General features: G+C 44.4%; 1 long non-coding RNA gene across 4 annotated transcripts in view; it reads right to left on the bottom strand.

Annotated features, from left to right (window-relative positions):
- The window catches only part of LOC125946254 (uncharacterized), a 456,010-nt gene that overhangs the window by 99,969 nt on the left and 340,631 nt on the right, over positions 1-15,410 (bottom strand). For all 4 annotated transcript variants that reach the window (XR_007467498.1, XR_007467499.1, XR_007467497.1 and 1 more), the window contains exon 3: positions 12,616-12,795. This is a non-coding gene — a long non-coding RNA (uncharacterized LOC125946254). The remainder of the gene's footprint in view (positions 1-12,615; positions 12,796-15,410) is intronic.

Genomic DNA, 15,410 nt, shown 5'->3' with positions numbered 1-15,410 from the left:
CGAAAAGCCGTTGAAAGTTTGTGCTCGGATGGGGCTCCTTGCGTTACGTGACTCCAGGTGCAAGGGCGTTGTCACGAAATCCAGCCCGAGTTTGCAATGTTCGTGCCGAAATGTCTTTTCGAGCGTGAAAAGGACATTGTAGACAAAATCCAGAATGATTGTCGGCGTCGGTGGTAGTTTTGGTCGGCGGTGCATGCCAGCACGAAAAAATTTCGGGGGGGGGGGGGGGCTGAAGCCCCCTCAGCCCCCCCCCCCCCCCCCCCCCCTCGCTACGCGCCTGTACGGGACCGCTTCGAATGGAGGCACGGCCTCCCTAAGAAGCTCATCTCCGACAGGTCGGCGACTTTCCGTGGCCGAGAGCTAGCGGGAGTTGAGCATCACTTCGCGTCAGCTTACCACCCACAAGCAAACGGCCTGACGGAGAGGTCGAACCAGATCATCCAAGCTCGACTCGCACCGTATTGCAAAAACAATCCAGGCGAAGCCAATTGGTATGAGCAACTCCAAGCGGCCGCATGCGCAGCTAACACCGCGTTGCAGAGCTCTAACGGAACATCCCCATACGAGATTTTACACGGCCAACTAGCAAAACTAGGCGCTACATTCGGCTTGGACCCACCTGTAAATGTTGTACGCCCCATTACGCCACAGAAGCGCGCAAGAGGCTACCAGCCCTTGCCCAACGTCCCCAACAGGCGCAAAAGCGCTACTACGACCGCGGCCGCCCTCTGGCACCGCCATCCAATATCTGCGACGAGGTGCGCGTACAACGAGGCACACTGTCCTCTTCAAACAAATGGCGCGCAAAGTACGAGGGACCCCCTTAATAATTACCGTACGCCTGGGCGAGAACACTTGGCGCGCACGGTCTTCGGCTTGTGACTTGCGCACAGACACAAGAAAGCGCAACAACCTTGCCGTGCATGTGTCGCGTATTAGTAACTCGTCCGTCGACAAATCTAAAGTGGCCTTTATCTTTCAGCGGTGTATAACGAGTCTGAGCGTGGCCGAGTGCAATGACGAAGAGCGGCAACGAGCTCTGGCGCCGACGCTGGGAGTGCGAGAAAGACCAAGAAGGGCTCGGAATAGAACAGCCGACTATTATGCTCGCATAACTTTTTTCCATAATAATTAAATATTTTATCCATATATCTGTAACAGTAAAAAGATACTTATTTCATTTCAGCGTACTTTCCCCTAGTTACAACAATTTTTTCACCGCCCGATTTATGGCGGATCCCCCAGGGTGAGTTGCGCCATTTCATTGGAAAGCAAGAACAAGAACAAGCTGACTCAGTGAACGGGCGTTGTTTCTGTTGTCTTACTTACAATATATATGGTGGCCCTGTCTTCGTCAGAGCGATTACTCTGATGAACGCAGGACCATCTGCTAAAAGTTCTCGTTAGTGTGTGCCGTACTATAAGGTTTTCCTACATGACTATAAATGTGATTCTGTGTGACTGTCGGTTTCGTCACAACTCTCAAAGGCCACAGAAGTTGTGTTTGGGACGTTCACTTTTTCTTTACTTTATAGGCGCTGAAAAAGCCAACTTCAAGCAGGTTTAGTGAAGCCAATTTTATGTAGAATTGAACAAATTTCTATGGGTGTTCTACAAATAAATATATTATTCTGAGTGTATTTCGGACATAGGCTTAACGTGCCGATTCAATGAAGCACTTTAAAAAATGGCATTTTGCAAATGCACAACGAATGAAAATTAGCTGGTAACCTAAAGAAGCCAAGATGAACCTTCACTAATTCACGAGCAGGTAAAGCCACCCGCACTTTTAATTACATCGCACGAGCGTCAATCACGCGTCATTTTAGTGCCCTTAAGCGGTGATAATCAGCGAGACCGGCAGAAGTACTCTCAAGTGCACCAAGCACTCTCCTGTGCAAGAGTTGTCTAAGGTGATGTTCCCTTCAGGACGACGTACGGCCATATTACGGTGTTCTCGCGCGATATAGTTAAATATACTGGAGGCTGTATACCTTCATGCTCAGGTGGCTCATGAAACAGCATGCTGTGCCAAGAATCTTAGTCGAAGAAGGGAGGTGACCGTCATGTGCAGCAGTGCGACAATACCTGTTTTCCTGCTCATGCAACATCAACCGATTAACCAAAATGAAATTATTAATCGAAAGATTGGAGAATCGTAATTGCCCTGCACAATGCACTATTGGTAATAAAATCCCCTTCAGCGCTAATCGCATGGATGCCGCAGTGCTACGGTGTCATGAGCCAAGAAAGAAGCAGGGAGAAGAAGAAAAAGAAGATTTGAAGAGGGCAATATAGCACGAGGAGGCTATTGAAGAGATGAAGAAACAAGTGAGAAAACACGACAGTGTCCGACCAAAAAAAGAACGGAAGGTTTAAAAGGAGACGAAGTGAAAAAATGCACGTGCGGCTACGTGGCCAAGGCGGAGAAAGGGCGATTTCCTTGCTAAATTCTTAAATTTTATATGAATAAATTCCATTCGTTATTCAAAAACATTAAAAAGTGATCCTTATTAGACTCCGATAATTGTTTTCCTTTAATCACCCGATTCTTGGCCAATACCCCATAGTGGGTACGAGCCACTTTTGAAGGCAAGCAAGCAAGCAAGCAAGCAGCAAGAATCGGCCCAGCTACGCTCTGGGACGACGAGGGGCAGAAGGAGCTGCAGGCCGGACAGGACGGGTGGATCGCGGAGACGGCGGCAACCCAATGGAAGCTGTTCTTCAACTGCCGCGGCCACGACCCGCGAGCTGAGCGGACGCCCCACCGGAAGCCGCAGCTACAGGCTGACGGCGCTGCTTCCCGGATTCCCTGCGGCTACGATCCGCAGGCTAGCGGAGTTGGCCGGGTGATCCAGGCGCCCCGGTCACCCCACCGTCCAGACCTCCGAACCAGGCCAACTGTGGACCGAACGTCGGATACAGCGACGTCGAGTCTACGACGCATCGGCGGGCCCAACGACGTGTCGCCGGAAGCCGCGACGACGAGGTGACGTGGCCACGTCGAGGGACTTAATGTAAATATTTGGGACTTATGAATTTTAATATCTGAGGACTCTGGGGAATTTCTTGAATTAACTCGTGCTGCACATTGATTGTTTTGTGTTGACTTTGACGGTTTTTTTTTTCAATTATAAATGTTTGTCTTAAACGTGCGACTTGTCCCTGTTTGTCTTTAGTCTACCGAAATCCGTGACATACGGTTGACCTGCCAAGGGAAGTGGGGTGAGGGGGGGGGGGGGGGGGTAGTTCCTCCTCATAGCATTCAAGGAGCACTTCGCTATTCCTACGCGGTTAAATGCGAAAGCATTGCGTCCACCGCGCGATGTCTGTGCTCTTTTTAGTCGTTGAGCAACTACACGACCGAGATGTTTTGATGCACTAAATAATTGCGACGACTTGCCTTTTGGACGACCGTGGCATGGCCTGATTTTCCGCTTCATGGAGCATAGAAAGCTTTGGCATTAAAAATAGAGGGAGGTGGTGGGGGGGGGGGGGGGGGGGGGGGGGGGGTGCTGAGCCCTCCGTGACTCTTAGCACTGCGTGTATAACCTCTGCGTAATGTTAGAACAGCGTTCGACGGGATAAACGCAATCCTAATCCTTCTTGTCATTTTGCGCCTTCGGGTGAAACTACCACTATTTGAGATGACTGCAAAACCTCGCAAAAAATTTTTTTTTCAAAATTACAGCGCACACTTGTATAGCCTACTGGAGTCTAATATCAGAAGCTTGCAAATCATTATAGCAATTATCCTGTCACGGATTATTTCCTGGCCCCACGCTGCTCAATTATTTCGTCAGGCTTGTCATGCTTCTAGGTATCATATACTTCTGTCATCGGCTGCTACGACAGGCCTGTTCCTCTCTGAAACTTCTCATTTCTGCCAATCTTTATTGGTAATGTGGTACCCTCGCTAAATTAATCTAAATGTTATAATGAATACTATAGAATTTCATGCAGGGAGGTTTGTCTGTAACGACGATAGATGCTTATTACAAAGGGTCACGAAACTTTGACCATTAACTCTTAGATCTGTGGATTCCTGAATAGAAGTGACGCATGCTATACTCTTCAGCCGTGGCACTAAGTTCAGTTTAAAGATCGAAACCGATACGTTTCGTGAAAGCTTTTGGACTGCTTCTGAAACTTAGTGCTTTCGACTGCCTTCCGACTGTCTTCCTCTTGGTCAGCAAGTAAATTGCAACACGGAAGCACCAGCCAGAGATCTACAGTCACTCCTGTCCCGTAATCTAATTAAATGGGAAATTAAAGGAAGCTATTAAGTCAATCTACATCGATAGGTTATTCGTCTAGAAATCTATCATCGTTCCCTGTGTGTCAATATGTCACTTTGTAGAAAATTGCAGCTGAAGGTATCGCGGCTCAATCCTCAATTTGAACCACCTGCGCCAAAACGGACGAGTTGGCGTATCATCACGTGACCTCCCTCTACGCCGCTCTCTGTGAACCAGCCAGTACCGACGTCAGCGAAGTGTTGAGTTTCCACAATTTCCTTCAAGGACGACCCAATCTCGATTGTTTGAAGCGGCGCATACTGGCCGCATACTTTTCGGCGCATGCTAGCCGAGCACAAGTTAATATTTCGCTCTTTTCAAACAAGCACAGCATGATGCATGTCAATAGTGTTCGCCTTATACCACATTTATTTATTTCTCTCTATATGTAACACACACACACACACACACACACACACACACACACACACACACACACACACACACACACACACACACACACACACACACATGCACGCACGCACACACAAACCTACATCGCGATACCACACTCCCGTTGCAGACTTGTCATAGCATTTGTTCGGGAAGCTCGAAATCTTGGCGTTCGAAGTTGACTTGTTGCGACGTCTGTACATTTACATTTGGTAGATGGCTAGACGCACATTATCGCGACGGTGCGACCGTTTCTCTTCAATCAGCGATTTCTCAAGTGTCTGCAGCAGCCGTCCACGCAGCTTAGTCACATTTTAAGTAATAGCAAGCATCACCGAAGCATATTGCGATCTCCTGGTTGAAAAGCATGTTTATTTAAAACCGCAATTGGCGTGGCGCGAGAAAGTCACTGGTTGCCAGCGCCATCTGTTACAAATACGCCGCACTACGCTTGGGCGCGCGAAAGAGCCCGTATTCATATTGCACCGCAGCATTTCTATCATAAGCAAATAGAGTTTTTTTTTTCTCTCTCTCACTCTCTCATAATCAATGTCTCTCTCTGTCTCTCTTGCAGGTTACTCTTGTAATAAAAAAAGGCGCAATTAGTGAGAAAACAAAATCACATGCCAAAGCATGCTTTTTTTTTAATCTGCTTCGTGAACGAGATAAACAAGACCATCATTAAAGCAACCCAAGTTTTTATTATTCTTTATTGTCATCAGCCTAGAATGTGCACTATATTAAGGGTATGCGAAAAGTTATGTATGTCGAATATTTGAAAACTACGAGAGCAGCGTTTTCAGTTGGGCTTGCTGGTTATTCATCGTACAGGGGAAGAGCGCAGAAATCCAACCCAAAGAGTGCTGTGTGTGTCTTCATTGTGGCTCTCTTCGTATATTCGTCGGATTTCTGCGCTGTTCGAGGCTGAGTCACCGAATATAATACGTTGTGTTATTCCTATTCCTGAAAGATGGGACTCAAGTACAAAAGAAGTTCCACACAGGAACCAGTGTTTGAAAAAAGGTGATGCACGTGCTTCGATAACAAGAGCTGCTTCAGAATCTACTCCTTCCTAGATAAACCGTCTGCAAATAAGCAATAACTTATAAATGACAGCAAATTATAAATGACCACAAATTTTTGTGGTCATCGCGATGACATCAATAAAAAAAATCGCGTGTTACAGGACAAAATGTAACAAATATTACTGACAGGTGGTAATGTTCATGAGAGGAATTACATTTGAAACGCAGACAACCTGGCTAGCTGGGCAAGTATGGCATGCAGCAGCAAAATAACAATGCTAAAATTACAAACCTGAAGGTAGCATTGAAGCGAAGCCGATTTCAAAAGGTTTATGCCAGTCACCGTGCAGCGCGAATGCAAAAAGAACCCGAAAACAAAGTGCCCCTGTCCTCGATGTTTACTCAATTCTGCCCAAAAACAATTCCTTTCGTGAAGGGAATTCCTTGGCTGAATTCCCATTGACAGTTCTCCCAAGGGTAATATATGTTCACTTTGTGGAGGAAGAATTTCTTCTGCAGCAGATAACATATCTTTGTTCCGAGCAAAAGTTGCTGGAATGGTAAACTTGCTTCTGGCTAGGTCAGATGCTGCAGCTAGGGCAGTTAACGTATGCATGCCGCATTGTCAATGGTATAGGCGAGTCAACTTTAAAGCTGATTCCGAAATGGCGTAAAGATAGGTTTTCCTGTTGCCTCCATGCCTAACTGTCGGACTAAATTGCCTGCGACAGATTTGCAGCAAGTCGCTGAGTACCAGCATGTTCCCGCTCAATTTCATTCACTCACAATTTCACAAAAGCGGTTTTTAAACTTGAGCGATTTGAAAAGGACAGCATGCACTCGCATATGTACCTGAAACAAAGAGTGAGATTTATCGCGTTTTATTTAAGTTTTACAACCTTCTGCCAAAAATATATCGCAAGATCGTTATATCTTATTTTGAAGCATGAAGCTTTAGGTCTAAAATCTGTGGCATTAATATTACCACTGGGAACATTTCAACTTCCGTGATCTGAATTGCATCATTTGAACCTTGTAACGGCGCTTCCTGGGCAATAAAGTGTGCTCTGACACATCTGGTATTATGCATAAATCTGCACAAGCGGACCGAACAGCACACACACACGCACACACACACACACACACACACACACACACACACACACACACACACATACACACACACACACACACACACACACACACATATATATATATATATATATATATATATATATATATATATAATAAACGCAGAATTGCAGCACGATTGGCCGCTCCAGGCGTGTATTCGCGGTCTTCGTTCACGCTCGGAAAAAAACATTTATCTAGCGCAACAGAAAGCTGTATCGGGAGTTTTTCATGTTGCTCTACCATTTTCTCATTGACACATTGATAATTAGGACAGCACTTCTCGCGTTAGATAATGAATTACAATTACCTAATTAAGTCTCACTTACGAAAAAATTGCTGGCGGCTACTCCACTGTATAGGACACAATACGCACTAGGTTTGCTTCGTGTAACGCCGCTCCTCTTTTTTTTTTTAAATCGTGCTGCGTGATAGCGGGCCACCCTGTATATTATTCGGGAGGACTTGCCGCAAAGCATAAATAATAAATATAATGTCAACTATATTCTGAAGTTAACAAAATTTTATGCAGTTCATGAAAATAGTTTAATTCAATGGAAATTTAGTATACCGGAAGCTGAGCTCCACAATTTCTGTACGAACTCTACAGTTTTCATTGCGATACTGGCACAAACTAAAAAATATTTTCCTGTGTGCATCTCTCAAATTAATGTTACCGGTACTGCTTTGCAACTGCTGACCCCTTCTCCTGTTTTACTAGAATGTAAATAAAGGAAATAGACTTCGTCACCCTTCAATGGTGACGGCTACTCAATTTCACGTAGCAGTAATTTAAATAATAATAATGATATTGTGAGCAAGAAGCAGCGTTACAAATGCAGAATTCCACTCACGCAAGAAAACTAAAAAGAGTAACCCAGGTCCCGGTGTGATCGGATGAACACAGGAGTATATATATATAGATTGGTTGTAACAGGCTGCCCTTGATGCTGTACATTAGACAGCAAACGAAGCAACAAGCGTGCCACCGTTCCCGATAAGAATGGCTTTTTAATCTCCCGCTCCTGAGGGAAGGAACAGCAGCGCCACATATACGAAGACGCAAGAAAAACATTTCACATTGCTAATCTTGGAGGCCATGCATTTGAGAGCAGAGTTGCTGCAGCGTTGGATAGATGGCGACACGCAGCGCGCTCAACTGCATATTGGCGTCGATTAGAGTCGCGCTCGTTCGGCTGGTTTCCGTTCCATTCCCTAGTCTCCCTAGAAAAACGAGAACTTCTGTTTGTTGTGATAACCATTACCTGGTTCGTTGGTTCTTTTTCTTTCTTTTGCTTCGTAGTTCAGATTCTCAGTATATGTTGTTCTCAGTATATTCCTGGTTTTAATTCCTCACGTAGTAGTAATTTTGATGGGGTCGTGCGGAAGGCAAGAATAGTGAGCTCAGAGGTTAATGTATGCGAGACATCTGAGATTGTTTTATACATGTGCATCATGAAGTGCATCATGAAGCCGTAATGACGTCGTCAACATTTAGCATCTCTTCGCCATTTTATAATTTCTTCTTTTTGTCACTGACGCCTGCTGACAACGGTCAGAAAGCGAAATGAGGATCCAGCTAAATTTTGCTTCTTATTCAAGGCTCACGGCAGCAAAGATTGGCGGGAGATGTTGAGCACCCGTCGACTATTCTCGGCTTTTATGCAGGGATAAAATAAGATTCGATATTTCAAATACTAATCGAATAGTTCTTACTATTTCGTTTCCATCTCCTTCGAGAATATGACATCGACATGTTAGAACATACAACTTCGCCGAATATTAGTCGTACGGAAGACAAGCGCAGCATGCGTGGGTAAAAGAATGGTCTCCCGTTCACGAGCGCCGCAGTTGAGCGTACACTGATTTACCTAGAAACTCGCTTAGATGCTTTGAGAAGCAAATTATTTGACTTATCTCTCTGTTTTGCCCAGTGTGTCCAGATCCCACCAGACAAAATTCGGTATTCAATTTGATATTGCGAGACAATTTTTTTTCGAACTTCGTATGCAAATTCGAAAATTCTAGCATTCGACTTAAACCTTTCACCCACCGACTGCTTACTTTGAGCACAGAAACACAGCACACGAACTGGTGCGAACTTGGCCGCGTATGCGCAAGTATATTTATAAAGGGTGCAGTAGCGTCTACGCTCCCTCACACGAAAGAAATATCAAAGGAATTAGTGTCTGCTGAAGTTTAGTGTTGTCTGTATGCACAAGGTGCACATTGAACTAACTGTTCGGCTGAAATAACAAAATAAAGTAGTAATTAAAGTTCTCCGGTGAGAATTCGTCTTCGGACAGTCGGCGAAACGTTTGACCGAAAGCAACGCAAGTTGCCTGCCGGGAGTACCGGAGTTCACGAACGGTACGTGCTTTGTCTCTGCAACGATGACAAATTATTTTGACCTTCCTCCCGACGCAAGACGGATGTCTTGTCACAGCTGACGCCTTGGGAGCGCCAAGAGCATAGTTATTCTTCAGGTATGCTATAGTGAACCCTGACAAAAGATAGCCCCGTGTCGATGTCGCGTAATGGATAGCTATAGTGAATTTCAACGCACATATCAAGCACACATCAGGCCGTGATATACGCGAAAGTGAAATACAATATTAATAGTCAGGTATAATGTTTAGGAACGTGCGTGTATTCAAAGCCGCTCGTCGCACAAAACTTCTTTGGAACCGTGATTCTGAAAAGAACATTTCGAATCAAGGCTGGAAAAAGCCTACCTTGAATGTCTCTTTCCAGATCAACTACAGTAATAGTGCCAAGTCGTTTATGATATCGCTGGACAAATTTAAGTATACACTGTGCGTGTCCATTGTATGTACCATTCTTAACGTCCGAAACTTGTGTAATTATTAAACATAGTAAGTGCAGACGTGCGTAGCAGGCTGCGCGCGAAAGGAAATTGAAAAGAAAGCACAGGTAGAATTTTGCTCGTTAAGAACCGGCACTGTGCGAGGCGAAATCATTGACTTGCAAGCAGAACGATCAAGACAGCCTAGAAAAAGTACCCGAAAGCTATTGATTGGCGCAGTTCAGACGCATTCTCCTACAGCTAAGTTGGATGGTAGGCTGCAGTACCCGTCGAGACTACTGACATCCATATCCAGCGCATCAATCAAGCGTCCATACAGCGCCCATCCAGTGCACTTGTATTTTTCTCTCTCTGTGTGTATTAAGTTCGCCCTGCAAACATAAACACAAGCTCCATTTATCTGCTAGCCCACCTCACTGCATTGATTGCATATTGAGACACTGGAATATTTCCAAGGTGTGAGATTTCCCACGAGCGCTATATCTCTAAAATGTCAGCTGCTCATCACATTCGGCTGCGATTATACTTTGAAATAAATAAATAAATAAATAAATAAATAAATAAATAAATAAATAAATAAATAAATAAATTACACATACTAATCGCAATTCTTGGAATCGTGTGAAGCGAATCTTTAGTCAAGCTGTTAATTCTATGCAGCAGCGATGTACGCAAATTTTGTTTGCTTTTATCATATGCAACGTTAATTTCATGCATGCGTTTACGCTTATCCACCAAGATAAAGGCCACGACTTTAATATCATGCTTTTGTTTATGTGTATACGCACTACACCACTCGCAAGCTGTGCCGAAATGCAGAGATAAAATCCGGTGCATGCACAGGGGAGATGTCTACGCTGTGATTTCACGAGGATGAAGGTCTCACGATTTGCGACGAAAGAATGAAGATGGCACATGTACGCGCGGAGAAGTTCGACATATCCTGTATGTTTCTACTTTTAAGGATACTGTGCCTGTTTGTCACAGTGGCAGCACATACTCATTCTGGAGGATTGGATAAGTATAGGCATCACACCCAGTGGTATATACATACCGAATGGCTAAATCAACGAAAGTAAAGTTTATTACGCAAAACACAGGTGCGCTTAGTGGTACTACTTCACTGGTCAGCGTACGAGGGTGACACGCATAAGCTCGTTTGCTGGTATTTGCATTCGACGCGACACGTAACCTTCGAATATATGCGTTGTCAACCATACATCCGTCGAGATACCGACCCACCCAGCAGCAGGCACGCCAAACCCGGAAGGGAATATGTAAAGACACCTTCTCTATAAAAATATTTTACGAGGAAACATACTCTGTGCAGCGCTATGGAACAAAGCGCCCGAACAGGGCAGCTGTGTGCATTTGGACTCAACGGTCAACTAATTTGGGCTTAAGTGATTAAAGGGACACTAAAGAGAAACCGGAAGTGAAGCTTAAATGGTAGATTATCCTTTCACGATCACAGCCATACCATTCTTACTGCAAACAGATGATTAATAAGCGAGAAAGTAGCGAAACACTGAAGGATAGGTGCTGACGCCCCTTCGAAATTCCCGCACTACACGTTCGTGACGTCGGAGATTACAAATGCAGGCCGGTCACGATTGGTCGAGAGCGATTTATCGCTGTTAATAAAGCGCAAAATGAAATACACCTTAAACGTACATAAACAGCATTTGCCAACTTTTTAAACCGTTTCAAGCAAGGAAGTACAAGTTTAGCACAAAATTAAATAAATAAGAAAAAATTGCATGGAGATACATGCGGCCGTGATAGTTTCGTAGTTTCGTTTTTGGTCAATGCATCGTTGCGCGCGCCTGTTCCGCTCTGCGGTGTTTGGTTGCGTGCTGCGTGGCTCGAAAAACGTTGACTTCGCGGGAAACAGCCAGAAAATGCCTCGTGTGTATAGTGTTTAGGGCTGTATAAATGGCCCAAGGCGCTTGCTCAAGGGCAGCGGCAGTGTTGACTCGATTGTGTCCTTTCATGTGGTGTCGCGCGGAGAGCCCCGGCTCCCCGGCGTTCGCAATGGCTCAGTGCTCTGCCGATGATAAAACGGCAAAACAGCCAGAGAAACCGATGGTGTGCTCTCTGCATTTCTCGCCCTCGGATTATGTGTATAATCTTGCCCTCGGAAAGTATCTTGGCGTGCCTCAGAGGCCAGTCCTTTCTCGAGCAGCTGTTCCCTCAATGCGGCCTTCATCAAACCCCCTACCGGTGCCCCTGCAGCAGCAAACTGGCGGCTCGGTGAGTGCTGAATGTCATTAAATAAAGCCACGAAATAGCCATACCGAGTACGTGCGCAACTTTCTACGCTTGTTCTATCGGGAACATCGTCGCCTGGCGGACCGGATGCTTCGCCTTCTGTCGACGAAAACGAAGCTCTGCTTTCGCCGGCGCGGCCGGCGGCTCACTGCCATCGCACGCGGAAACACCTACCGCTCGAGCACGGAGGATCATTTCGCGCTCCGTTTCACTAATTATCGCTGAAATGCAGTCCTGCTTCCCTGGCGAGCTCTTCGTTGCAAGGTTCAGCGGCAGCAACGGTATCCATTGCGGCGAACGCAAACACAGCGACCATGCATGCAGCCATGATGCATCCAGCGCCTCGGCCGTTTACGCAAGCGGTGACGTATCATGGCGCATTCTGATTCGCTGAGAGCAATGAAATCTGTGACGACACTGCTTCAGCGCCAAATCTGGGGTGAGGGAAATTGAGGAAGAGATATTTGGTCTTTGTTTACGAATTTCTCCGCTAATAACTCATATGTTTGCACTCAACAAAAACTGCATGCATTCCTGAAGGTCCCTCTTTTATTCCAGCTGAACTTCCTGTTTCTCTTTAGTGTCCCTTTAAGTTGCTTCCAATACTATACGTCTCATAGGAACAACTAACTTTCGCCGTTTCACAAGCGAGCGATTTCAACATATTTACCATGGTCGAGCCTTGTGCGGAGTCACTGATCAGGTGAGGGAAGAGGGCGGATCGTAATGCTCCGAGCACTGGAAGTAGATATCCCTATCATCCTTGGGTCTTGTGACAGGACGAGGATGCAACGATGCATAGAGTGATCCGGCGCTCCAACTGGCGATCTCGCTGAACGGAGCACCTCATCTGTGAGCAAGCAAGGGTCCAGCATTCAGGTATAGTGCACGTGGCCTAAAGGTACTTTCGTATAACGTGGGAAACAACGCAACAGACATTCGAACACAGCAGAAAATACGCATGGAAATGGACAATGAATAAGAAATCATTATTTTGTGCAAGCAAGAAACAAAATACTGGACCTGCTCCGCGATGGTCATTGCAGTATCCGTGCAACAATGAGAAGTGTAAGCGCAGTTTCAATGACAATAACTTGGCAGTGTCTTATAATGTATGCATGGTATAAAATAACTCTGCAGTAGTGTTTGCAGGTTCGCGTTGCGGGAAATATGTTGCCCCGTTGAACCCAGGAAGGGAGTGTAGCAGCTCAGACTTCCGCTTTCTTTCAAGCATTTTCCAAACGATTGTGAGGAACACGGAGCTGACGAAGTCTGTTGTGCATTAATGCATGCATCTTGTCTTCATATAACACGGGGTGCGCTGGGATAAGAATACGTTGGTGCCCAAACGTATTGCGTTCTAAGACGCTACCGTCAAACGATTCGTGGTAGCCCAGTGACGGTTATGCCGGTGCGCTTCTAAGCTCGAGGTGGCGGGTTCGACATCGGCAACTATATCTATATATATATCGATATATAACTATATCGATGGGGGTGGCATGCAAAAACAGTTGCGTACTTATATTTACGTGCTCGTTAAAGATACCCAGGTGGTCAAAGTTCGAATTCAAATTCAAATTCAACTTTATTTACCAGACAATAAGCTGGAAGGTCCGCTGGGCTAAAAGCCGTGAAAACGGCTTGACAGGGCCCAGGTGACCGTTACATGGCAGCAGCTGTACAAGGTGCGCAGGTTGAGATGGTGGATACGCCGTGACAAAGGTAAAGTGAAAACAAGCAGATTACAGAACATATACACATAAATCGCACAAATGCACCTAAAATTTCAATGCACAAATAAATGGATATGGAAATTTACAAGTAACAATATATTTATCAGTCACAAAAATGTACAAAAAAGAAAATATGAATAATATATTCATAGTTGAAACAGTTTAGTCGATATCATTTACAGATAATTAATACTCTTCTAGCACACAATAGAACAAAAGTATGAACGTAACTGTTTTTTACTCCATCTGGTTGTGTTTGCATATGTGTTTAGTATTGTAGGGACGTTGTATGCCAAAGTTTGGTACTTCTAGGTTGTACGAAACCGAGGTACAGACCAAATATGGGTGTTTCTTGTGGGCACCGTAATAACACGACGCTCTAGACATGATAAGGCCATAATGAATTTTAAGAATTCTTTGTTGGAGAAGTAGAGTGTGTTCAACAATCGATATGGGTAAATGTTGTCAGCCCGTATTATATTGAATTCTTCAAACGCTTTGCAGGTGGTTCCCAAACGTTCAATGTTTCCAATGTAGCGGATTATCTTTTTTTGTAGAACAAGAATTTTATTTATGTTTGTTTTAGTTGTTATGCCCCATATAAACGTACAATAATTTAAATGCGAGTTAAACAACGCGTGGTATATGTGAAGTTTAGCCTTGAGCGGCAGCAGGTTACGGCAGCGAGACACGACTCCTGTTACAGACGAGATTTTTCTACACAGGTAGTTTACGTGGGCATCCCAACTTAAATTCGATGAAAAGTGAACCCTAAGTATTTTATGCGTATCAACAATATCTATTCGCTGTGAATCAAGAATTAAGGACTGGTGAGTAGCGACTGTCTTACTTTTAGCACGAAATATAACAGCTTTAGTTTTATTTGGATTGATCTTGAGTCGATTCATTTCTGACCACGAGGAAATCTCCGAAAGCACGTCGTTAGCTTTGGATATTACATGATGCAAGTTAATATCAGAGATAAGTATTGTTGAATCATCTGCGTATATTACATATTTAACTGTTGTACCTATGTTTACAATATCATTGATATAAACATTGAACATTAGGGGACCCAAAATACTCCCTTACGGTACACCGCAGGTGAGAGGCAAGAATTACGAGCTACATTTGTTGATATGAACACTCTGGCATCTATTTTGAAGGTAAGATTGAAGCAGAGATATGCAAATACCACGAATGCCATATGATTCTAGTTTGCGCAAAAGAATACTATGGTCAAGGGAATCAAAGGCCTTACTGAAATAAAAAAAAATACCGAGTGTAAATTCGTTTTTTTTTTCAATGTGATGAGCTATAGCTACTTTCAATGTCAGCAGTGCAGTTTCAGTAGACCTGCCGCTTCTAAAGCCGAATTGCGCATCTGTTAGAACATTAAATGTATTGAAAAACTGCGTTATTCGAGCAAAGATAATTTTTTCTAGGCATTTAGAAAAGACAGGAAGGACAGAAATAGGTCTGTAATTATTTGCTATATTTCGATCTCCTCCTTTAAATATGACTGATACTCTAGCTCTTTTCATAGCTTCTGGATAAACTCCAGATTCAATAATTAAGTTAAAGATATATGCAAGAACTTCTGTGAATAAGTGTAAAACATGCTTTATTGGAAGGATCTGTAAATTATCGGCATCGAGTGATTTAGTATTATTTAAGCACATAAAAGTATGATGCACTTCAGTTTTATCAGTTGGGTCAAGAAAGATGCTCT

Source organism: Dermacentor silvarum, chromosome 6 (assembly GCF_013339745.2).
Source record: "Dermacentor silvarum isolate Dsil-2018 chromosome 6, BIME_Dsil_1.4, whole genome shotgun sequence".
Lineage (NCBI taxonomy): Eukaryota > Metazoa > Arthropoda > Arachnida > Ixodida > Ixodidae > Dermacentor > Dermacentor silvarum.
This window is presented reverse-complemented; position numbering and strand designations above follow the sequence as displayed.